This window comes from Balaenoptera borealis, assembly GCF_965194805.1.
Source record: "Balaenoptera borealis genome assembly, chromosome: 6".
Classification (NCBI taxonomy): Eukaryota; Metazoa; Chordata; class Mammalia; order Artiodactyla; family Balaenopteridae; genus Balaenoptera; species Balaenoptera borealis.
Window position 1 is genome coordinate 64664825 of NC_138863.1, and position 25047 is coordinate 64689871.

The window sequence follows — 25047 nt, forward strand, 5'->3', positions numbered from 1 at the left end:
TAAAAATATATGCCAGAGAGTGAATCTTACTGCATATAATGTTTTAAAAGATGAAAATTAAAATTCAAAACAGAGAAAAAAGAAGGCACTGAGATTTAGGAAATTCAGCAACCGATTCTATTCTTTCTTACTTAGTCTTGGAGGAGAGCGGAAGGCACCTGCAGGGGCTGGGGTCTCGATCTAGGCTTATTTCTTAAAGTATATCACATCTGTGCTCTCCGGGATTTGTGCAGGCTAAAGTGACAGTTTACAAGGTCTCGGAGCTGAGAGGCTTTTTTTGCCTCTACTGGGGCTGGCCTGGGATTCCCAGAGCTGTTAGACTGCCTATCCACGGGCAGCAGGTACCCTCAGGAGAATCCAACTAATTCAGTGCAATTCCAAATACAATTTTTTTTTTCTACTGCCACCTAGCTCTTTAAAGATAGATTCAACAGAAAAAGTTCTTATATTAGCTAATCCTTTGAAGGTGAGAAAATTAGGTAATTCTGGAAGTATATTACCTTTCTAAGCTGACTAGGGTCCTGTTAAGTAACAATTTCCTAAATGGAATAGCAAATGTAACAAGACTCTAATTTACCATCAAGGCATTAGTAAAAGCAAACAGGATCCAAAGGCACCTTGGCTATTGTTAGAATCTCCCCACAATCACTATCAACTGCTTCCAAACCTTGCAATTTCCAAATGTCTCTCATATACTTCAGGTAACCTTAAGTGCATTTTAAAAGCAGGGAAATTTTAGGTGTCTGAGAGAGTTGCTGGTGACAACACTAAGAAAAAGATGCATTTTATGAATTTATCAGAGGCAAATATCTACCATACACACTGGGAAAAACCTTTATTTTTCCAGGTGTCAGCTTGAGTATCTAACATTTTAATTTATGTTCTGATATCTTTGAGAATAAATGTGTTCCTGTCGTCAAAATAATTGCCTTTCCTATGAGTGGAATTTGTAATCGCGCCATCATTCCATATCCTCTAACCTAGAGTGGATATGCCACGCAAGTTAGTAGGCTTTCATCAGAGGGTAACGTCGTAAATCCTGAGTGGGGAGGTCTTTTGCCCACCAATTTTCAGACCATGATGACGATTTCATTTAAGGAAAACAAAACAAAACAAAACAAAACAAAACAAAACAAAACAAAACAAAACACCTCCAGCCAGATGCAAAGAAACCCAATCCTACTATTCAGAATAAAGATTTTGGTTTCTGGAAAACATGGAGTGAATATGTTACTACAGTGTCTACAAGTGTCTTCATGTATTTAACAAATAACTTCCTCGTTAGAGCCATAAAGATTAATAAACTTCTCTCATACAAAAAAAGTATCTTTGAAAAGATACTTTAAGTGAAATTTACCTAATTAAGGCCACGTTTAAGTGAATTGCTCGTTTTTCTCCTTAACCTGGCAAGTTAGCAAGTATCCAAAGAGACAGCCCAAACGACTATAATATCCCTACTTGCTTTTTCTGGTCTTTGTAAAGCTCAGACTACCAAGGCTTCCCTTGGGGACACCCAAGCAGTCAGTCCACCAGCATGGATCAAGATCTGTGTAGAAAGCCATTACTTATTTTCATATATTCATGTTCTAATAAATCTGGGGCTGAAGGAAAGCAATATGTGGAGTCTTTCCTTATTTGCATTCATTATTTGCTCTGTTATGTTTTGGGCCCTTTAGCTAATTCGGAATGAATCAAGGAATAATTATTTTTCTTTTTTTTTCAAAAGTATGTTTATCTAGGAATAGAATTATAAAATACATTAAACTCTCAAAATATGTTCATTTTACATATTTATAAAAGCATATTCAAGACGCATAAATAAAAATGAATGCTTTTTTTTGTATTTATGCCAACCTAATTTAGACCTTTATAAAACAATAGCAGGGTAGGATTATTTCTGAGACTAACCCAATCATGTCTTTGGGTTTCACTACGCATCTGCATGCCTATGGCTGGGTATGCACTTCCTCCTCAGCTGTGCAGGCAACTGCTACCCAATATTTTAATATTATTAATAACTCTAGTGAAAAGTATAAACTATACTGTAGAATTAAAAGGGAAAATGAGATGCCAACTTTGAAGTATTATAATCTATTTAGGATTAATTTATGAATATAATAATGGGGACTAATTCTGGTACCCCAATGAAGATGATTTGGAATTCAGTGACTTAAATAAACCAGAGGACTTTTGTGAAGGAAAGGAGCACTGGACATTTAACGTAGACTACAGTGCTATTTGGAGCTCTTACACCTAAAAAAGGAAACTTTTCCATTGCAACAAGTCTTGCTGTTGAAAACTGAGGTAATAGTATGTATAAATGCAAGGTATCTCTTCCCATAACACTTAAAAATTGAGTCTTTTATTTTCTATTACTTTTAAGCTAGAGTGATTTCATTTCAAAAGCAACTCTTCTACTTCCATGTAAATGACTCTTGGCTGCGTTCTATCCCAAACCTTTGGTCTTGTATGAAAACTCATCAGGACTTTGTCTTCAAGGATGTGCTTGCAGCTCATATTTTCCTTTGTTTCTCTTAAGACTGTTTAGTAACTTTCTTTAGGGGCTAGAGATGAATCCAGTGATCAAAAGCCTTTCTTTCTTTTCTTTATTTTTTCCTTTAACACAAATACACTAGCTTCTATTTTCATACCTGAATAGTTTACTAGAGTTCTCAAAATGCCTCTTTTGGACACAGACTATTGAGAAGGAAGAACAGACCATAATTTGTCTTCTCTCTTGTCTCAACAGATGCTGTCTACTTTGTTTAAAACATGGAGCTGTTATGTACATTACAAAATGTTTACTTACTTTTTTATTGATAAGCTTATTAAACCAAAGTTGTTCCTTTATGCCCTTCCTATCACTAATAATAGAAAAAGGCAACCAAAAGTAGAAAGAAAATATTAGTTTCCCCAATTTTTACTTTCATGAATATTTTCAGCATTTATTTTATATTTCAAGACAAGAGTCTGTAGAGTTATCCACTTATGATATTTTCATAATACCTAGTATCATTCTGTATACATCCTAGGTACTTGATAAGTGTTCGTTGTTTTTAATTGTTTTAACCATAAATGCAGAATAATCATTATGAAACCTAGAGATCACTTATAGAATATATAGTAGTACTTTCTATGAAGAAAAAATGCATTTTATTAACAGATGTAATTTTACTACATGGCTGATGAGTTTCAGTTTTATTCTTGCCCTCTGGGCAAGAATGATAGCAACTGATTTAAAATCACAGCACCAAGAGTTCCTTTTGTACTAGAAAGCAAGCATTTTGGGGGCAAAAGATGAGTTTTTACAGAAGAAAGAATTTTGCCTTTGGGATCTTACTGGTTTTCTCACTATTTCAACCTTAAGTTAGCTAAATTGAGCCACTTCTGAAATCCTTCACACCAAATGCTCAACCTAAGTTTCTCTCTTGCCTCTCAGGGAAAATGTGGTGGAGTTCATTCTTCACAAAGGAGCCTGGACACATCCCACACTCTACAGGTGAAGGGGCATCAGCCCAATCAGCACATAAATCATTTAGCAAGAAATAGCTGTCTTACTAAATTTTACCTCTTCATTAGGTTTTTTTCAGTTCAGACTTCCTTTATATTCGCAAAGTCATTTCTTTCTTTAAAAATGTCTTAAGACTCCTAGGGCATTTGATTGACCTGAGAGGCAGAAGAAGTGGCCTACTCCAGAGGAAAAAGATCCATTTTCATTACTTTGGAAATTTCTGAAGGTATAATCTCAGCATTGTCAAAGGGATGGTACGTTTCCTCTCAAAAGATAATTGCAACTACAAAGGAATGGAGTGGAAGAAGGAATTGTTCTCATCTGAAATGCCATATTCATGATCTAGTAACGTGAATTTCACATACTGATACTGTTTTAATGGATTTACATGAAAATATTTTAAATCATAATTTTCATTTCAATTAAACATCAAGTGACATGTTATTATGCTAAGAACTGTAGAGAATAAAAATAAACCATTCTGGGGCTTCCCTGGTGGCACAGTGGTTAAGAATCCACCTGCTAGTGCAGAGGACATGGGTTCGAGCCCTGGTCCAGGAAGATCCCACATGCTGCAGAACAACTAAGCCTGTGCACCACAACTACTGAGCCCATGTGCCACAATGACAGAAGCCCTAGCACCGCTGAGATTGGCTCAAGATGGCAGAGTAGAAGGACGTGCATGCACTCCCTCTTGCGAGAGCACTGGAATCACAACTAACTGCTGAACAATCATCAACAGGAAGACACTGGAATTCATCAAAAAAGATACTCCACATCGAAAGACAAAGGAGAAGCCACAATGAGACGGTAGGAGGGGCGCAATCACAATAAAATCAAATCCCATAACTGCTGGGTGGGTTACTCACAAACTGGAGAACACTTATACCACAGAAGTCAACCAACTGGAGTGAAGGTTCTGAGCCCCACGTCAGGCTTCCCAACCTGGGGGTCCAGCAACAGGAGGAGGAATTCCTAGAGAATCAGACTTTGAAGGCTACTGGGATTTGATTGCAGGACTTTGACAGGACTGGGGGAAACAGAGACTCCACTCTTGGAGGGCACACACAAAGTAGTGTGTGCATCGGGACCCGGGAGAAGGAACAGTGACCCCATAGGAGACTGAACCAGACCTACCTGCTAGTGTTGGAGGGGCTCCTGCAGAGGCGGGGGGTGGCTGTGGCTCACCATGAGGACAAGAACACTGTCAGCAAAAGTTCTGGGAAGTACTCCGTGGTGTGAGTCCTCCCAGAGTCCACCATTAGCCCCATCAAAGGCCTGCAGGCTCCAGTGCTGGGTTGCCTCAGGCCAAACAACCAACAGGGAGGAAACCCAGCCCCACCCACCAGCAGTCAAGCGAATTAAATTTTTAGTGAGCTCTGCCCACCAGAACAACACCCAACTCTACCCACCACCAGTCCTTCCCATCAGAAAACTTGCACAAGCCTCTTAGATAGCCTCTTCCACCAGAGAGCAGACAGCAGAAGCAAGAAGAACTACAATCCTGTAGCCTGTGGAACAAAAACCACATTCACATTCACAGAAAGATAGACAAGATGAAAAGGCAGAGGGCTATGTACCAGATGAAGGAACAAGATAAAACCCCAGAAAAACAACTAAATGAAGTGGAGATAGGCAACCTTCCAGAAAAAGAATTCAGAATAATGATAGTGAAGATGATCCAGGACCTCGGAAAAAGAATGGAGGCAAAGATCGAGAAGATGCAAGAAAGGTTTAACAAAGACCTAGAAGAATTAAAGAACAAACAAACAGAGATGAACAATACAATAACTGAAACTAAAAATACACTAGAAGGAATCAACAGCAGAATAACTGAGGCAGAAGAACGGATAAGTGACTGGAAGACAGAATGATGGAATTCACTGCCGTGGAACAGAATAAAGAAAAAAGAATGAAAAGAAATGAAGACAGCCTAAGAGACCTCTGGGACAACGTTAAATGCAACAACATTTGCATTACAGGGGTCCCAGAAGGAGAAGAGAGAGAGAAAGGACCAGAGAAAATATTTGAAGAGATTATAGTCGAAAACTTTCCTAACATGGGAAAGGAAATAGCCACCCAAGTCCAGGAAGCGCAGAGAGTCCCAGGCAGGATAAACTCAAGGAGAAACACCCCGAGACACATATTAATCAAATAGGCAAAAATTAAAGAAAAGGAAAAATTATTGAAAGCAACAAGGGAAAAATGACAAATAACATACAAGGCAGCTCCCATAAGGTTAACAGCTGATTTCTCAGCAGAAACTCTACAAGCTAGAAGGGAGTGGCATGATATATTTAAAGTAATGAAAGGGAAGATCCTACAACCAAGATTACTCTATCTGGCAAGGATCTCATTCAGATTCGATGCAGAAATCAAAAGCTTTACAGACAAGCAAAAGCTAAGAGAATTCAGCATCACCAAACCAGCTCTACAACAAATGCTAAAGGAACTTCTCTAAGTGGGAAACACAATAGAAGAAAAGGACCTACAAAAAAAAAAAAAAGCCAAAACAACTAAGAAAATGGTAATAGGAACACACATATTGGTAATTACCTTAAACGTGAATGGATTAAATGCTCCAATCAAAAGACACATGATTGCTGAATGGACACAAAACCAAGACCCATATATATGCTGCCTACAAGAGACCCACTTCAGACCTAGGGACACATACAGACTGAAAGTGAGGGGATGGAAAAAGATATTCCACGCTGGAAATCAAAAGAAAGCTGGAGCAGCAATACTCATATCAGATAAAATAGACTTTAAAATAAAGAATGTTACAAGAGACAAGGAAGGACACTACATAATGATCCAGGGATCAATCCAAGAAGAAGATATAACAATTATAAATATATAGGCACCCAACATAGGAGCACCTCAATACATAAGGCAACTGCTAATAGCTATAAAAGAGGAAATCGACAGCAACACAATAATAGTGGGGGACTTTAACACCTCACTTCCACCAATGGACAGATCATCCAAACAGAAAATTAATAAGGAAACACAAGCTCTAAATGACACAATAGACCAGCTAGATTTAATTGATATTTATAGGACATTCCATCCAAAAACAGCACATTACACTTTCTTCTCAAGTGCGCATGGAACATTCTCCAGGACAGATCACATCTTGGGTCACAAATCAAGCCTCAGTAAATTTAAGAAAATTGAAATCATATCAAGCATCTTTTCTGACCACAATGCTTTCAGATTAGAAATGAATTACAGGGAAAAAAACGTAAAAAACACAAACACATGGAGGCTAAACAATACGTTACTAAATAACCAAGAGACCACTGAAGAAATCAAAGAGGAAATCAAAAAATACCTAGAGACAAATGACAATGAAAACACGATGACCCAAAACCTATGGGATGCAGCAAAAGCAGTTTTAACAGGGAAGTTTATAGCTATACAAGCCTACCTAAAGAAACAAGAAAAATCTCAAGTAAACAATCTAACCTTACACCTAAAGAAACTAGAGAAAGAAGAACAAACAAAACCCAAAGTTAGCAGAAGGAAAGAAATCATAAAGATCAGAGTGGAAATAAATGAAATAGAAACAAAGAAAACATTAGCAAAGATCAATAAAACTAAAAGCTGGTTCTTTGAGAAGATAAACAAAATTGATAAGCCATTAGCCAGACTCATCAAGAAAAAGAGGGAAAGGACTCAAATCAATAAAATCAGAAATGAAAAAGGAGAAGTTACAACAGACACCGCAGAAATACAAAGCATCCTAAGAGACTACTACAAGCAACTCTATGCCAATAAAATGGACAACCTGGAAGAAATGGACAGATTCTTAGAAAGGTATAACCTTCCAAGACTGAACCAGGAAGAAACAGAAAATATGAACAGACCAATCACAAGTAATGAAATTGAAACTGTGATTAAAAATCTTCCAACAAACAAAAGTCCAGGACCAGATGGCTTCACAGGTGAATTCTATCAAACATTTACAGAAGAGCTAACACCCATCCTTCTCAAACTCTTCCAAAAAATTGCAGAGGAAGGAACACTCCCAAACTCATTCTATGAGGCCACCATCACCCTGATACCAAAACCAGACAAAGATACTACAAAAAAAGAAAATTCCAGACCAATATCACTAATGAATATAGATGCAAAAATCCTCAACAAAATACTAGCAAACAGAATCCAACAACACGTTAAAAGGATCATACACCACGATCAAGTGGGATTTATCCCAGGGATGCAAGGATTCTTCAGTATATGCAAATCAATCAATGTGATACACCATATTAACAAACTGAAGAATAAAAACCATATGATCATCTCAATAGATGCAGAAAAAGCTTTTGACAAAATTCAACACCCATTTATGATAAAAACTCTCCAGAAAGTGGGCATAGAGGGAACCTACCTCAACATAATAAACGCCATATATGACAAGCCCACAGCAAACATCCTTCTCAGCGGTGAAAAACTGAAAGCATTTCCTCTAAGATCAGGAACGAGACAAGGATGTCCACTCTCACCACTATTATTCAACATAGTTTTGGAAGTCCTAGCCACGGCAATCAGAGAAGAAAAGGAAATAAAAGGAATACAAATTGGAAAAGAAGAAGTAAAACTGTCACTGTTTGCAGATGCCATGATACTATACATAGAGAATCCTAAAGCTGCCACCAGAAAACTACTAGAGCTAATCAATGAATTTGGTAAAGTTGCAGGATACAAAATTAATGCACAGAAATCTCTTGCATTCCTATACACCAATGATGAAAAATCTGAAAGAAATTAAGGAAACACTCCCATTTACCATTGCAACAAAAAGAATAAAATACCTAGGAATAAACCTACCTAGGGAGACAAAAGACCTGTATGTAGAAAACTATAGGACACTGATGAAAGAAATTAAAGATGATACCAACAGATGGAGAGATATACTATGTTCTTTGATTGGAAGAATCAATATTTTGAAAATGACTATACTACCCAAAGCAATCTACAGATTCAATGCAATCCCTATCAAATTACCAATGGCATTGTTTTCGGAACTAGAACAAATCATCTTAAAATTTGAATGGAGACACAAAAGACCCCGAATAGCCAAAGCAGTCTTGAGGGATAAAAACGGAGCTGGAGGAATCAGACTCCCTGACTTCAGACTATACTACAAAGCTACAGTAATTAAGACAATATGGTACTGGCACAAAAACAGAAACATAGGTCAATGGAACAAGATAGAAAGCCCAGAGATAAACCCACGCACCTATGGTCAACTAATCTATGACAAAGGAGGCAAAGATATACAATGGAGAAAAGACAGTCTCTTCAATAAGTGGTGCTGGGAAAACTGGACAGCTACATGTAAAAGAATGAAATTAGAATACTCCCTAACACCATACACAAAAATAAACTCAAAATGGATTAGAGACCTAAATGTAACCCTGGACACTATAAAACTCTTAGAGGAAAACATAGGAAGAACACTCTTTGACATAAATCACAGCAAGATCTTTTTTGATCCCCCTCCTAGAGTAATGGAAATAAACACAAAAATAAACAAATGGGACCTAATGAAACTTCAAAGCTTTTGCACAGCAAAGGAAACCATAAACAAGACGAAACGACAACCCTCAGAATGGCAGAAAATATTTGCAAATGAACCAACGGACAAAGGATTAATCTCCAAAATATATAAATAGCTCATTCAGCTTAATATTAAAGAAACAAACAACCCAATCCAAAAATGGGCAGAAGACCTAAATAGACATTTCTCCAAAGAAGACATACAGACGGCCACGAAGCACATGAAAAGCTGCTCAACATCACTAATTATTAGAGAAATGCAAATCAAAACTACAATGAGGTATCACCTCACACCAGTTAGAATGGGCATCATCAGAAAATCTACAAACAACAAATGCTGGAGAGGGTGTGGAGAAAAGGGAACCCTCTTGCACTGTTGGTCGGAATGTAAATTGATACAGCCACTATGGAGAACAATATGGAGGTTCCGTAAAAAACTAAAAATAGAATTACCATATGACCCAGCAATCCCACTACTGGGCATATACCCTGAGAAAACCATAATTCAAAAAGACACATGCACCCCAATGTTCATTGCAGCACTATTTACAATAGCGAGGTCATGGAAGCAACCTAAATGCCCACCGACAAATGGATAAAGAAGATGTGGTACATATATACAATGGAATATTACTCAGCCATAAAAAGGAATGAAACTGGGTCATTTGTAGAGACATGGATGGACCTAGAGACTGTCATACAGAGTGAAGTAAGTCAGAAAGAGAAAAACAAATATTGTATATTAACGCATATATGTGGAATCTAGAAAAATGGTACATATGAACCAAGAGAGACCCAGATGTAGAGAACAAATGTATGGGCACCAAATTTGGAAGTGGGGGGTGGTAGTGAGATGAATTGGGAGATTGGGATTACACTAATATGTATAAAATAGATAGCTAATTAATAAGAACCTGCTGTATAAATAATAAATTAAAAAAAAAAAAGGAAATGGGCAGAAGACCTAAATAGAGATTTCTCCAAAGATGACATACAGATGGCCAAGAAGCACATGTACAGCTGCTCAACATCAGTAATTAGAGAAATGCAAATCAAAACTACAATGAGGTATCGCCTCACACCAGTTAGAATAGCCATCATCAGAAAATCTACAAACAACAAACACTGATAATTTTCCTTTCAAATCTGGACTTCCTCACTCCCTCAAAATTCTAAGTTGATTCAACTAACATGTATTGTGTACCTAGTATGTGCTAGACATTGGGGTGGGGAGGCATCAACGGGCAAGAGGCAGCCTGTTTAGAACTTGGATATTTAACAGACATGAGGGACCGTGAGATCTGACCCCATTCTTAAATACCTGTAGATTAAATGTCTTGGTTGAATGCATGTATAGGAGTCAGAGACTTTTGAACCTGTGAAGGTGGGTGAATCAATTTCTTATCTTTATTTCCAGATGTTGATCTTCACTGCTTTGAAAAGACTTGAACCTCTGAAAAAGGAACCAGAAGGATGCTTGTGAAATAGCAGGGGTTTCGCTTGCCTTGGCTCGTTACAAATCTATGAAGTATTGGTTCACTGCCTTGGGTAACCATACAAGATCTCTTTCAAACACCTCTCCTTTCTGTTGCTTCTACTTCCCCTTAAACATCTGGTGGACGATGGAAAAAACACCTTGATTTATAGTATCACAAAACAACACCATAAGAATGGGTAAAATTAAATAAATACATACACAGAGAAAAGGTAAATGTTGTGAATCCACTGACTTGAAATGCATTCTTTTTTTCCCCAAAACACTTAAGAAATTTTATTGAAAACAATAAAATACAGAAACACCAGATTCTCATTTTAAAGTAAAACAGCATCTTCCGTAACTTTCCTAGTACTCCACCATTCTTATTACTACTAAAAGAAAAAGAAAACCAAGTTCCAGATCCAAAATAATTAATGAACCTGCTGGTAAACATTTTTCTCATGGTTCTAGCTTCCGCTCCACTTATTTTTAAAATTTTACATTTGCACCTTTTCAAGAATGAGTAGCAATTTTTACTTGATTAATATCTGTGAGAACTGGACTTAAACTTTCTTCATAATAATTTAAAAAACAAAAGAAAACCACACACACCTTCATCAAACTCAGAGAAAATACACATTTGTTCATTAAAGCTCACCTACTTTAGATAATTTTTTCTTTTCACATGTTAGCATAGTAAGCCACTGTTTGATCCATGAGGCAAAAGCTGCACAAAATGACAAGACCTGTTAATTCCCTAGGGAAACCTTACGGCAAAAGCAAAAGCCTTCCTCTACAAAAGAAAAACAAAGCAGAGGCATGGGGACTGGGGAGACATCTCAGGTGAATAAGCACCACAAGGATGAAGAAGACAATTTTTGTACAAACATATGCAAGATAAAGTTTAAAAAGGAGCATTGAGCATCCATGTTTCCTGCAGAAGTAAGGATCATGTCAGATAAAAGGACTCGTGAAACAAGTTCTGCTTAGCTCTTAATTAACAGAATCTTGTTAGTTCTCTCCTACATATACCCGTGGTTTCAGAGCCTTGTTTCAGAGCTCTTCCTTCCTCCTGTTCACTGACCTGGATCCCAGGCCTGCCCAACAATCTCTACAGAAGACAGTGTTAGTGTGTTTGGGTCCCTCTTTGGAGAGCTGTCACCTCTCCTTCACCTGAACACTGGGACTAACTCCAAATTCCAGGCAGTTACTTCATGCTTTTGAGCTGTAGCAGAATAAACATTTTAGAGTGGAGATTTCTTTAAGGCTACAAACTTTACAAGTTGGTCCCATTAACAAGGACCTAGGGGCAGGAGTTTTTTAAACGGCATGAATCAAACACTTGCACATTTCAACAGAATACAGTTTACATTCATCTCTAAGTCTGAGATTAAGAAACTATTAGCTGGTTTCCAACTGGTTTCAATACTGGTTTGAAGTTTGAATAATTTTACTGTGCAGACATTATTTTGTTTAAATATTAAACACCAAATCTTTTCCTGACTATCCAGACAGAAATAGAGAAAGCAGGAACAACAGGCAGGAGAAGAAAGAGTCCAGTTAACAGACTTGTGACTTCTATGCCATCTGTAACAAGGGGAGGGACTTCGGCATGGGTTTCAAAATTGCCTGGGAGCTGCCGCCTAAAGTCACCTCTGCTTGGCACAAACCATGTTTTCTACACAAGGAGTCTGATTCCTACAAAGGCAAAAGAAACCCAGAAAGCAAAACAGAAGGAACTGGGGTGGTCTCCCGTTGTCTGATAAAAGGGCTAATATTACACTCATTTAATAAGTTATAGTGGATATTCTGTAGCACTAAAGGAACTGTCATTTTACTTTGTACTACCGAGTTCTTGCCACGCAGAAGAGCTCTTCCTGAGAAATAAAGAACTTCAATCCTGGTTACCCTCAGAGGACACCTTGAGCCTGGGTGAGGTCCTCAAGATGAAGATTTCCTGCTAGCAGGAAGGTATTCTCTACTAACTTTCAGGCTTACTGCACAATAGTTGAAACAACAGGCAAGTTGGCTATCTCAGTAAATCTCAGTGTCACTTGGCCATATGTGCTCAGCTAATTATTCAGTCACTGTTTTCTAAATTAACATTAAACAACTCAACTTGCTTATACAGGCACAACTTTTTTTTTAACTACAGAACTTATATGCTGGGCTTAGCTGATACAGCACTGCCCCAGGATTACCTGAGGGATGCTTCTCCCAGAGCCCATTCGCACATGGTTTACCTCACAATCTTTTAAACTATCACTCAAAGTTAATTAAGCTGTAAACATTACTGAATAGCTGGGCTTATCGATTATGGAAGGGAAACCAAGGAGCAACAGAAGGACAAGGCAAAAAAGCCTCGAAGGAAAAACCTTTTCTTTGTATTTTTTGTTGCATTTTCAGAGGCAAAGAGGGGAGCCACAGTGCTACTGGCTATTTAATCAATATAGCTACACTGAATTGACAGCTGATATACAGGTTTCAGAGCCTCTGTTAAATTCCCCAGCATAGGCTTAAGCTACTGCCTTCTTCCTCCTTCTCCCCAATGATGTATAGTCACCACTGTAAACAGAGCTCACATCTACAGATGAAGGTGTGGCTCGACTGCCAGGGTACCCGTAGTAGGAGAGCATCCTACTTTCTTAATGCATCTTTTTCAACTCAAGTATCTGAATGATTTAGACAATGTGACAGATGACTTAAAAGTCATGCTTACACATATAGCTTCTGTACTTGACTTTGCAGAATGTACTCCTTATTCCTTTCATAAGCCCCCTAGAAAACTGCTTTTCCCTTGAGACAAGTTTCCTTGGCAAAAAATTGAATTCAAGAAACGGCTACCCAAAATGAGAGTCCCACCCCAAAACGCAGGTGGAGATATTACACCCATTTCAAAACTTTCAAGTCCCTATACTGTACAAGCAGGCTCAGGACTGAACACATAAGCCTTCTAAATTTGACAACTTTAGCATAGAAACTGGCTTCTAGAGTTCCATCTCTTCTTCTGTGCAAGCAGCTGTCTCCAAACTATTGTAAACAGGCAACCCTGTCTGCGAGGTTCTAAGAACAGTTCAGTTCTTTGAGGGAAGGCAGTGCCAGCAGCTGCAGGCTTAGCTTGGCTCTGTCCTGTGTAGTTCTTAGCATTAGATGACGGCTTTGGCTTCTCAGAAAGGAGTTCAGGGAGAGGCTTCCAGAGCACAAGCTCCCTGAAGGACGGCTCACGGACTCAATCGTTTTCTTTGTAAAGACTTCATCAAATTCCCTCTTCAAACCTGTTTTCACGGTATCAGGAAGGACAAGGCTGGGAAGACGGTTAATATTTCTGTCAGTTTCAACTTCATCTTCATCAGTTATTCTGTCCTCAATTTCCTGAAGCCTCCTTCGGGCACCTTCACACTGTGGTTCTCCTGGGCTCTGATTCATCTCTTCACAAATAATAACTAACATGCCAGGTGCAGAAAGGCCACTAGTGCACGGATTTACTCCACGACCCTCTATATCCTGATGTGCACAAAGAATCCAGTCATTAGGACCAGCACAGAGCTCTGCTTCAGTTAGCCTTTTCCTTCTTCCTGGACAATCCTCCTCCTCCTCTCGCTTGTGTTTCTTTCTACGGTGAACTGAAACACATCGGCGCGCCGCGCTGCCGCCCGGGCTGCCTGGGGCCCCGACTGCGGGGCCAGCCCGGCGCGTCCGGCCCCAGCGGGAAGGCCCGGCCTAGGAAAGCCGGCGGCGGCTGCGGGAAGTCCGAGCCGCCGCCCAGCGGGGAGGCCGCTGAAGAGCCAGCAGGGCGCCGCCGTGGCGGCCGGGGAGACGAGGAGGCTGCGCCCGCGGCCCCCCTGAAATGCATTCTTCCTAGCAACACACCTTCAACCTGTCACTGTATTTCTAAGTTTGATAAATGTGCTCCTTTTTAAATTTACATGTGCTGCTTCCGCAAGGCAGGAGGACCTGATAATGACAGTAGCAACAATGTTTTGAGGGAAATGGTGCTTTGTATCAATCCAGAACCACCGTTTGAAAAATCTATCTTTTGCTGCAGAAGAGAAAACTGCTACTGAACTTTTAACTGGAACTTTTTTTTTTTTATTACAGAGAGGGTGCTGAAAACAGGCTAAACGATCACTAGATGACCCCTGTTTTACTATTTTACGTTATTTTCTATTACTTTTTCATTTGGAAAAGTTATCTAGAGCCTGGGAACAATGTCGCTGAGGAATGCACCACCAACCCGAGGCTGTTCTCAGGGAACTCAAGGTCAGATAGGCACACATAATATTGAATTATAAAGCACCCTGCTGCACTCCAGGTTCAAATATGTGCACCCTAAGTCCTGTCTCCAGTGCATGGAATGAACTCTTTAGACAGCATTTATACAGTTAAAGACACTGTATCATGCATGCCAAAGACAACGGTGACATCTTTGTCCCCTTTTTTTTTTTCCTTTTGTAGAATGTTCAATGATCATCATATGGAATTTATTAAGCATCCCAATTTACAGATGATAAGAAATAAGAGTTATACTTATTAGGTAGCTTAAGAAACTACTGGAGAAGCCAAAGGCACAAGTGTCAACTGCTATTCTTTAGATCGGCTTACTTATAATAGGCTGAATACATTTATAAGGTAAAATTAATCTGCTAGTAGAAGATAATTTCCAAATGTCTGAAAAGGAAGATGACAAGAACTCAAAAAAAAATTCAGAATTTCATTTTAATCTCAGAAAAAAAGGGTGACTGTGGTGGTGTGGGCCTGATTTTTAGCAGGAGCTTCTTGTCCTGTTAATGCACAGCAACGTCCTGATTACCTCGTTGTTCATCATGTTGCAGGTAGCAGGTTGGCCTGATGACTGCAGAGGACAAGTGCTGCTGTGATAGCCAGCTTCCTGCATTCATCACAATTCTCGTTCCTATACCCAGGGTCCATATCCTCTCAGTGACTCACAAAAGTGCCACTGTCATCATAATGCCAGGCATGTTAATATTATAAATTGTGACCTCTAGTCCAAAAATAGTTATCTTCGCCTATTATGAAAGGGGATCTTTTACTTTCATCAGAAGCTTAAACAAGTATAAGTCTCCCCACTCTGGTCTAAGGCTATCACACATAGCAAAAACAAATCTTTGTGGCTATTACTTTTGTGTTTAATTTTCCATGTGACATAAACTAAGTATGGCTGTATCCTTCAATGAACTCTCAAGTCCTTCTCTAATGACCTTCTTGGCTATTAACTAGACTTTCAAACTAGTACTTGGGTTCAGACTCCAGTGATGAGAGAAAAAGTTGAGCTAAATAAATCCAAGAGCACAGTCACGTATTTTTCATACTGTGCTTTCCCAGGAGCGGTTCAACTTAAGTAAACAAACCCTCAAAATGGTGCCTCAGCTGTAATAACACCCTAATAGCCCTAGATGGACAGAAAATCAATGCAAATCTCTAGACATTTTGAGCTCTCCCATTATAACAGGATATGCATTTTGCAGGATAACAGAGTAGCTTATTACAGACGGGGCTGCCATTGTCCTGAGTATGCTGGCATGCCTCAGTTTCCCCCCACGTGGTTGCTTCTTGCTTTCTGTCAGGTTGGAGAGAAAAGCCAGCAGCTCAGGATAGCACAGTGGAAAAAAACCACCACTGTGTTCCTGGGGCGCAGCCTTGACCCTGCCAATTACTGGCTTGCTCCAAACAACCAGCTCTCAGCAGGGGCTTCTTTGACCTCCATTTTCTCCTTTTTTCCTTTCCGTGATACTTTATGGATACTTCCATTTTCACATTTCACATTGCATTAGAAAAATAGATGGCTATCTTTCAGTAAGATTGCCCTGTGTGCCAAGCTAAGTGATTTACGTACAAATTTATGTATTATAACCTCAGGCAAGCAAGTAATACCATCCTCATATTCCAGTTTTACACAAAGCACTAGGCTGTGTGCTGGGAGTTCTTCCCTCCCTGTATACTCCCAGTACAAGGCTGTACTTTATAAATAAGGAAACTGAGGAAACTGAAACCCAGGGAAGTTAAGGTCACTCAGCTAGTAAATAGACGACCTATGATTTGAACTGATATCCAAAGCCCATACTCTTAGCCGTGGTCATCTGCTGCTGCTCTTAGTGGCTTACATATCTGTCTTTTGCTACTAGTCTGCTGGCGCCTTGAGAATAGGGACAACATTTTAGTCAATCGTTCTCTCCTTTGTGTCTTGCACAATGTTGGAATTTAGCAATTATATTCAGGCTTGCGCTCATCTTTTCAAAAAAGCTATTATTTGCTCTGCCTAAAGCAAAGGCCCAGCCCCCAGAGCCAGTCGGCCATTCAGGAAACAGTTTTGGAGGGCTTCTTTTCTGGAGGAAAGGTGCTGCAAGGCTGAGAACCCACCACGCCTAACGCTTCTCTCTGTACAGAGTACCCATAAGTGCACTGGGCCCAGGTGAACATGTTTGTCTCAGGTAACACAGTTCTCCTGGACCGCAGCTGCCTGGGTCAGAGATCTGGGCCGGGGCATCTTTAGACCGGCCTGTGGCGTCTGAGATAAGTTGCTGTGAGAGCTGTGTAATAATGAAACGAATCCAATCCTCTCCCGAAGAGGTTAGATGTGAGACACACAAAGAAGGCACTAATACCAAGAGACACACAGAAAGAAATCCACTATACAGAGGTCAGGAGATGACAGAAGTCCTGATGGAGCTGGAGTCTGGGGAGAGGGCAGAGCAGTGTTGGAACAGAGGCAGCAAAGGCAACCAGGGGACTGGAGTCACGGCTTGGCTCACCAGAGCTGCTGGTGTGTCCCCCACAATGAGCCTGCTCTCCAGGGCGCACTAGGCTGCAGGCTGCTGGGCCCACCTCCCCAGCTTCCTTTCCTTCCTTTGTATCCCTATCACTGAGATCATCTCAGAATGTCTCAGAACCAGCTGCTGGGGCAGGGAGGGGTGGGGCCCAGGCTAAAAAAAAATGATGAAAACCCACGATCCCAATCTTTAAGGAGCTATGATCTAATGAGGCAGATAGAGATGTTCACAGGTGATTATAATCCAAGACTAGATATGCTTGGATGGACTGGACTATACATCAAAGGGCTCTCTAAAAGGGGCTCCTGGGACATCGCTCTCATTACAGGCCTATTTGACAGAGCTGGGAACGGAGGGAAAGAAGAGGAAGGGAAAGGGTGGCAACTGGGAAGACGAAGAAAGCAAAAACCCATTATAATTCTGTTCCTATTTGAATTTATATACTTTAGTAATTGCCTGCAGTGCTGAAAGAGAGCCTAACCTTTTTATTAATATTATCTTTAATAAAAACTCTCTCTTAGTATATTCTGAGTGAGTTTGGTGTTCATTAGGGTGAGGGACAAATAGCAGATGAGTTACGGCACTGCATCATGAAGAGGGAACCTGCCATGACTTCTTCAAGCCTGAGCTGGGGCATTTGCTCCTCCCCTTCATCTGACGGGACTGAAATCACAGCCTGAATTACAAGCTGGCTTTATAACGTGCACCCTGGATATCCCGGTGCTGGACCTGCCCCACAGTTACAAAGTGAATAGGGAATCAAATCAAGTCAACCACAGGCTGACCTTTGTATGTTCAAGGCCTGGGTAAGCAAGGGGACCCCTCTCTTTTTTTTCAGATTGCGATCAGTCCAGTCCTAAGATTACGATGGAGAAGGCCACATACTTCCCGAAACTTAACTGGTCATTCTTTTCTAGCCTGTGACCTAGCTACCTATATAATCAGAAATTTGAGGTCGCTGAAGGGCAGCTCTGAGAAATAGTGGATCTTGCTGCTCTAGTCTCCTGAGGTCATGGGGGTTGCAGAGTTGGCCTATGTTGTCTGGATGGGTACACTAGGATGCTATTACACACAGCCCATTATTACACTGAACTGAACGGCCACGAACGCAAATATGTCCCTCAACCTGATAACGGCTCACATTTTGTGAATGCTTATGGAGTGTCAGGCCCCTTGAAGCCAGGTCTTCTTCTTTACCACTTCCTCTGAGGTAGTGAACAACAATATTATTAGTCTGACACTGCAGATGAGGAGAGGGATACTTAAGAAAATAAGTAACTTGACCCAAACAACATGGCCGGTTAGTGGTGAAGACATGGGATTTGAACCCACTCTTTTGGACTTGAGAAGTCCCTCTATTTATTGCCCCAATACACTGCTTCCCAAACATCTGAAGGAAGGATTATACTCTCTTACAAAGAGAATGGAGTGAAAACAATAAGTGTCCAGCTTCTGCAATAATGCCAGTAAATTGGTCAGTCCTTCCGGCTGATTTCTACTCAAGCACCAAGATTTTCTTGGATATCTACATGGTTTCTTTCTCTTCCCACCTCTGGAATTCTTTTGTAGTGATTTTTTTTTTCTTTCCATCTTTGCAGAGGTTCTCTGGTGGAAACACATCAGCAGAGAGCAGTGATATGAAATAATTTCTTCCGCTGCCCAAGATTAGCTATTCACTAGTTTAGTCCACAAGTAAAGCAATGCATATTTCAAACGCCATCCCCTGAGTAGCCAGAGTCTGCAGCTTTAGCCTGCTGAGCCAAAATTAATTAGAGATGAATATCATAATAGAACAGTATTGATCGTAGCATATCACTAAGAAGTGTTGGTCTGTGTTAATTAACATGAATCACCATCAACACTCAGTATATTTATATACAATCAACACAGGTATTTGTCTACATAGACCAATATATTTTTTAGTGGTGGCAGAACTCACCTCAGAAATGATCCATAGATTCAAATGCTTGTCCCTTTTGCCTCTACCCAAACCCTGCCCACCACACACACACAGTGGGGTGGCCTAATTGCCTCCATATTGGCTATTTCAAAACACACTGTATAGCATTTGGAACATATGAATATTTGGAAGCCAAGAAATAGAAAATGTTGGCATAAATAAATCAGCATCCTGGGGAACAGACTAGAAAAGGATTCCTAGGCAAGTACAATCTGCCTATAATCTCCCTTTCTCCAAAAGAATCTGAGTATTTCTCTTTTATTTTCATGCAAGCTAATATGCTACACTGCCTGCCATTTCAACAATTAGAAATTCAATAAAAAATACACAGCCTCTTTTAAAAGACAAATATCTCCTCGAAAGTGAGGGGGCTATCGGTCAATCAAATTTGTCCAAATTTCTTTTTATCCCATTTATTTCAGACAAACTGCATTTAAGAATGTGAGTTTTGCCTGAGTGTTGGGGAGGGAGGCAGTACGTCTTGCAGCCCAGGCTCATCCTTGACTCCAGGAAAGAGAAAAAATTCTTCCTCTCCCACTCCTCTTCCAGAGGGCTTCATGGGGACATCCAACTTCTACAACTCAACTGGGTAATTTTATCCATTCCCTACTTTAGCTATGTTATGGATTAAAGAGGCTTCCGTGGACTGGCTTGAGTAGTTAACCACTGTGTGAAACATGGTTTCCAGAGGAAACCACGCTCTGAATACTGAACATCTAACAAACCAATCTTTGGCACAGAACTGTTTGAAACTGGGGACTGTGTGTGCGTGGCCTCAGGCTGTCTCTTCCCCCTCCACCCCACAATATACTCATCAGACACTGACTGTTCACGCATGGAAATGCATGTCAAAACAGACGGCTGGAATGAATAGCATGGCTCTGTACACAAAGCTGAAACATCTGGATGAACTGTAGACTAACTATGCTATCCAGATGTTTTAAAATAATTAGTAGGGCCGGCAGTACTTTTCCAGCATTGACATTTTTACCTTTTTTTTCTTTTTGTATTGAGTAGCCCTAGTCTTTGTAACTGTAATGTTCCTTCCTAAAACCCGCCTTTATTCCAGAGAGGCAGGGCTTACTGAACTCAGTGGGTGCATTAGGCACTGTGCGGGGATTAATTCTGGGTTCTCTTGTAAGATGCAGACTTGGTGTGGATCAGGAAAAGGGGAGCAAGGTGAGTGGCCCGTCTATAAGAATTCCTTTTAATCTTTTTCCTCCCTTTTGGCACTCTACTCTGAACCAGAGGCTTGATCTCAGCTCGATTTCAGCTATCTTAAGCCTCTTAACTTTCTGTCCTCTTTCTTATGGGTGTCCTGTGAAACCTGATTCAAAAGCAGGATGTACTCTATTGCAGTTTTTCTCAAAATACGATCAAGGGCCACAAGCAGAGAAACGCGCTGGTGTGAATGCTGATTCCTAGGTCCTACTTGATCTTCTGACTCAAAGTCTCTGGAGGATATGTCCTGGGAATCTGTCTTTTAAATAAACTCTCCAGGTATGTCTAGTGCAAGCTTAAGAGAACTACTGCATTATATAATGCCTTATTCTGATTGTTTTGACTCATGAAACTTTCACTTCAATTTTAGTAACCTATAGAATCTAGAAATCTAAGTAATGTAAGAACAGTTATAAATCAAAATATCAGGGTGCTTCTAAAAACGTAATGCAAGCAAGTTAGGAACTTGATAATTCATCACAGATACTTGCTCTAGAATCTGTTCTGAAGTGTGTTGGGCATTTTTCTCTCTGAAATCTGATTTCCATGTAAGATCAATAAGGGAATATTTATATTGCTGATATGGTGACCATTTATTATTTGATTTTTACAAAATCCTTGCCTCTAAGCAATTGACATTCAAAACAAATCATTCCTTCATTAGCCATAATAATACTTTATTGCCTCTGTTCTGAAGTATTCATTTTATTTCCATTATCCCTATTGTATAAAACAGGCACAAATCTAGCAGAGCCCAGTTTATCACAGGCAAATTGAACGGAGAGGCTAAGTAAACGCGATCTGCTAGATTTCCCCCTCAGATTAGCAACCAGAAGAGTTCATCTTCTCTAAGAGCCCCCGGTTGGTCTGTGGGAAGCAGTTTGAGTGAAGAAGGTCTGCAATATGGAGCTACAACTCTTCCAAAATCATTGCTAAGCTAATTTATCACAATTGAACCAATTACCAAGTGAGTTGTTTGGCATCAAGGCAAACCACTTGGTGAGTAAGGAACTTTCCCACATTTTCCTGGGAAGGGCAGAGGGAGACCGTGGGAACAGACTACATTTCAGAACCTCCTCAGGAGAGCTGGCTCTGGAGAGACACAGGCGCTCCTGGAAATGAAAAAAGCTTCACGAGACCATTTTTGGTGTCTGAACTCAACTCTCTGCATGGAAAATGGGAGGTTTACGTGAGTGGCTTACGGACAGCAGATTGTGTGGTTGGGTTTCCCCTGCTGGCAGTGACTCTCTTAGCCTCACATGGCTTTAGACCAACAGCTGGAGCACAGTGAAGGACTTGGGGATCATCAGATGTTTCTGCAGAGGGACATGGCTCTGGGTATCCCTCAAGCCTGGACAAGTGTGAGTGGCCTTTGCTATCACTGTAGTTTTCCTATTTTGTTTTTCCTTACTTAAAATGAGTGCTACTCTGTCTTTTTTATGAGAATGTAAATTTCATAAAGAGCTGGCCATATCGTGGGTACTCAATAAATGAATCAACTTCAAGATAAAATAAAATAAAATAATATTAAATTAAATTTTAAAAAATAGTGTTACTCACATTCCTAAGTTTCAAACTCAAGTATCTAGTTGCATTTGGGTTCTCAGGTTCCATGAAATGGCCCCTCTACCTAATGCTCTGCATGCAGTAGGACCTCCACTGATGCCGGTGGGCTGCCTGGCATAAGGTTCTTTTCCAGAATCAGCCTTGGAGCCACCGGTAGGTAGATTTTCTAACATGGCTCCAATCCAGCCCCCACTTTTCATATGTAGATTTATCCCGGGAATCAGCGGTGCAGAGTATAGTCGGTGCTGCTTGCATTTAGCTATCTCATCTCTCCTGGCTCACTTAGGAAGCATCTCACTTCTGTTTACCTCAAATTCAGCTTCTCTACTTCTGTTAGTCACAGCAATTCCCCAAACGTGGTTGGCAAAGAGCTGTGGGACTGAGGTATCAGGCCTGTTGTTTCCAACTCTTGTGAGGTTCTGAGATGAGGTTTGTTTGATTTTCTTTTTAGAGCTTTGTTCACCTCGGAGATGTTAATTTCTCAGAACTGGAGTGCACTTTTCCTCTCAGGCAAATCTTATCTAGAGAGAAGCCACTAATTGCGAAATTAAACTGTGGTTATTATTTTCCACTGATGGCAAAGCCCGCACTTTATTAAAGAACAAATAGAATATTGCTTTATGGGAAATTTAGAATAAACCTACCCAAATGGTATACACGGGTCTCCTCATGGCTATAAAAGCAATGTGCTTTATATATTTACTTTACGTTTATACAATTAACATCAGGCATTCTTCTTTACTTTCATTTGTAAGTACATTAGTACATTGAAATTTTTGTCATAAAAAGTAGAAATGTTTTATGAGTGTTTAAATATACACATAAAGGTTAAAAGCGTTGTTCTCTGTATTTAAAAAAATGCCTACAATACAATAATTACTCATCTTGAAATGTCTACTGAACATAATACCTATTATGCTGTTCTTTGTTTCCGCTTTTCATCTTGAAAATGCTTCCATATTCAAGTTAAATTCTCACTGCATCTTTAAAAGTCTTTTTACAATGTAAAAGTTCTTTATGCATCACAAAAAAGGGGTTAGACAATATGACTTTCAGTAGCTCAGACTGTCATGAAACAATGCAGTGTTAGGCATAGTGTCTGATTTTCCCACAGAGGTATAAATCAAAGTTTATAAAGAAAGAGTTCAGTTCTGGCCCTCGCAGCTTTTGTCCTATGTGAGCACGATACATACAACCCTAATACTGTCAGCTGCTGCCTAGTTCCTGGGTCTTTCCCAGCCTTTGCTGTAGTATCTGCAGACATCTACCCATCCCGTGGGTCAGAAACTCAGTCACACACTCCAGCGGTGCCTTAATTAAATCTTGTGATATTCCGGGAATTAGGTGTCCGAGAAAAACTTGGGTGTCTAAGTTGGCTGCTGAAAACTCAAGTTTCCACTTTCTGAACATCTCATCAACCACTCCTTGCTTCCTCCCACGTCTTCACCTCTATCAGCTCCCCCAACACAGATACCTTCTACCAGTCCAACATGGTGCCTACCAAGTAGTCTACTCTCCCTACTGGGATTGACTCTCTTCTCTGAATTGTCTGCTAGGCTAAGGCCCCATTATCTTGATAACTCCTACTTCCTTAAGGCCTTGGATGGATTCTGAATTGGAATGATCATATTGGCAAGAATAGTCCCTGGTCCAAGCTTCTCGCGTGACCAGACTCCCTCCTCTCCTCCCACGTCAATGCATTCCACCCCACATTATGAATAACCAGGAAAACATGCTGGGTGGGAATAACTGCTTCTTCGGCCCAGGTCTCATCTGGTCCTTTTCTGCCCTTTACTCAAGCACTTGTTGCCTTGGGTCTTGCAAGCCTAGAGCAAGGGTTTGCTGGTGTTAGGACACATTCTAAGTAACTCATCAGTGTCTAAAGGAACCCCAACACTTTCTCTACATGAACGTGTAAAGAAAACTATGTGATCGCTATTTTTTAGTAATGTGCCAAAATACGATCCTAGAGGGCTGATATCTCATAGCAGGGATTAGCAAACTATGGTGCACAGACCAAAACCATGCTGCTCCCTGTTGTTTTAAATAAAGTTATATTTGAACACAACCATGATCATTGTTCATTCATTTATGTGTTGTTTATGTCTGTTTTCACGCTACATTGGCAGACTTGAGTAGTTGCGACGGAGACTGCATAGCTCACAAAGCCAAAAATAATTACTATCTGACCCTTTATAGAAAAAGTTTACCGAACTCCACCTTATACTCATCCATTACTTCATCTCCCTGTTTGGATCCTAAATAGACTCCTACCTGACGGGCTAGAACCCAGGTACCCAGATACCTACTTTGTTGAATTCTAAGTTATTTTCACCCAAAGGGGCAAAACCTATTTCAAATTAGTGACATCTGACTAAAGATATTAGCATATGTGGGGGGAAAACCTGCAAAGCTCAACTCAAAGACTTCTAGAGGAAATTACTTTAAAAAATGCATCCTAGAGTGAGGCAAACTTGAGATACATTATTAACAATTATTGTAGTCCAATAGGAATTCAGAAATAGCAATCCCACTCCTTCATCGGTGTTCTGTTTGCAGTTCATTTACTCTGGTCACTCCCTACTGCTAGACAAATTCAGCCTCACTGGATTGGAGAGGGAATTAGCATTGATTTTCTCCCATTAAATATTACATAGGCATGCTTATAAATGGTTACATCACCAAGGCTTGCAAATAGAGAAGATAAAAAAAATTCTTTTCTTAACTTCATTTGCTAAACTGAACCTGATAGAAAGAAAGCAAAATTTCTCATGTAAATCAAATGACTGGATATGCTGACATTTTGTTTCACAAAGCAGTCTTTCTACAAGGTTACACACATAACTACTAACATTTAAAATGGCAGAAGGAAGGGGTTTTACACCCTATTGTGCCAAGTTTTATTTTTTCCACTGTACTGATTACAATAAAGGAGTCATCACTGTCAATAGGCAGA

At 40.0% G+C, this 25047-nt stretch overlaps 1 protein-coding gene and 1 pseudogene across 6 annotated transcripts in view; both read right to left on the bottom strand.

Annotated features, from left to right (window-relative positions):
• Positions 1 to 25047, bottom strand: part of B3GALT1 (beta-1,3-galactosyltransferase 1) — a 592659-nt gene that overhangs the window by 84608 nt on the left and 483004 nt on the right. The window lies entirely within an intron of this gene.
• LOC309630985 (coiled-coil domain-containing protein 117 pseudogene) lies at positions 9183 to 18139 on the bottom strand (annotated as a pseudogene). The gene has a single exon. The product of its transcript is annotated as a coiled-coil domain-containing protein 117 pseudogene (transcript).